General features: G+C 40.4%; 1 pseudogene; it reads right to left on the bottom strand.

Annotated features, from left to right (window-relative positions):
- Positions 1–977: 977 nt before the first annotated feature.
- LOC123379285 lies at positions 978–1,316 on the bottom strand (annotated as a pseudogene).
- Between the last annotated feature and the right edge of the window lie 509 nt (positions 1,317–1,825).

Below are 1,825 nucleotides of genomic sequence, written 5' to 3' on the forward strand. Positions count from 1 at the left end.
TTACTTTGATTTTTGAAACATGATATTGCTGGGTATAGGATTCTAGACTGACATTTCCTTTCATTGTTTTAAGGATGTTTCTCCATTATCTCCCCAATTATGTTTAATAAGAAATCTGCTCTCATTCTCATATTTGTTCCTCTGCATGTAATATGTCTCTTTTCCCTAGTTGGTTTAAAATTTTTTTTATCATTTGGCTTGAGCAACTGAAATAGTATGTATCTTAGCACAGTTTTCTTCATGTTTTTGTACTTAGAGTTTATTGAGCTTCTTGGATCTGTGGGTTTATATTTTCATATTTGAGGAAATTTTGGCTATTACTCATTCAAGTATTTCTTCTATCCCCATGTATCTCTCTTTTCCTTCAATGAATCCAGTTAAACATATATTAGATGGATTGCTTAAAAATTGTCCCAAGTTCATTGAAAGGTTATTTATTTCAAAAATTGTCTTTTTCTTGAGGCACCTGGGTGGATCCGTTGGGTAAGTATCCGACTTCACCTCAGGTCATGATCTCACCATTTGTGAGTTCGAGCTCTGCATCAGGCTCTGTGCTGACAGCTTGGAGCCTGGATCCTGTTTTGGATTCTGTGTCTCCCTCTCTATCTGACCCTCCCCTGCTCATGCCCTGTCTCACTCTCTCTCTCTCAAAGAGAGAATAAATAAACATTCAAAAACGAAAATTGTTTTTTTCTTTGTTTTATTAAACTTTTTTTTCTCTATTGCTGTGTCTTCAAAGTCACTAATCTCTTCTTCAATATCCAGTCTGCCATAAATCTCATCCAGTATATTTTTCATCTCAGGCATTGTAATTTTCACCTCTGGAAGTTCAATTTGGATCTTTTAAAAAAAATCTCCCTTTTTCTGCTTACTTTTTGGAACATGAGACATATTGTTATAATAGCTATTTTAACATCCTTGTCTGCTAATATTTTTTTTTAAGAGTTCAGCTTTCTATTGAACAGGTTATGGAAGAGATTTAGTCAAAAAGAACAAAGCTCATGTCATCATCAGACTCCTCTGATTCTTCTTTCTTTGTTTCCACTTTCTTCTCCTCAGTTGGGGCAGCAGTGGTGGAGGGGGAAGGACCTCTTGCTGATGCAGAACCAGCTGCTGGGGTGGGTCCACCAACCCCCTATACTGCATATGGCTCCCCATGTTGACATTGGCCAGGGCCTATGCAAACAAGCCCGACCTGCCAGAAAGTTTCAACATTTACACCCGATGCTTTAATAGGGCATTGATCTTATCCTCCAGGACCATCACCTCATGTCATGCAGGATGAGGGTCAAGTAGATGCAGGCGAGCTCAGACATGGAGATCGCGGTGTTGGCACGGTGTTGGGTGTGCTGAGCGGGCACTGGTTCCAAGTCGCTGGATGAAAGGAGGGCTTCACCCCAACACAAGCCTTGGCTTCCTCAGAAGGGCTTGTCCCCTATTTTAACATCCTTATCATTTGGGCTTTGTTTTGGTTAATTTTTCTTCTATCGTGGGCCTTGTTTTTACTGCTTCTTTGTGTGCCTGGTCTGTTTTTCTTTCTTTATTATTATTTTATTTATTTTTCATTGGAGGATGATATTGCGAATTTTACCTTGCTGCATGCTGGATACTTTTGTGTACTTATCATTTTTTTAATGTTTATTTATTTTTGAGAGAGACAGAGACAGAATATGAGTGGGTTAGGGGCAGAGAGAGAGGGAGACACAGAATCTGAAGCAGGCTTCAGGCTCCAGGCTCTGAGCTGTCAGCACAGAGCCCGTTGCGGGGCTCAGACTCACGAGCTGTGTGATCATGACCTGAGATGCAGTGGGACGCTCAGCCGACT

The sequence above is a fragment of the Felis catus genome, chromosome C1, assembly GCF_018350175.1.
Source record: "Felis catus isolate Fca126 chromosome C1, F.catus_Fca126_mat1.0, whole genome shotgun sequence".
In the NCBI taxonomy this organism is placed as follows: Eukaryota; Metazoa; Chordata; class Mammalia; order Carnivora; family Felidae; genus Felis; species Felis catus.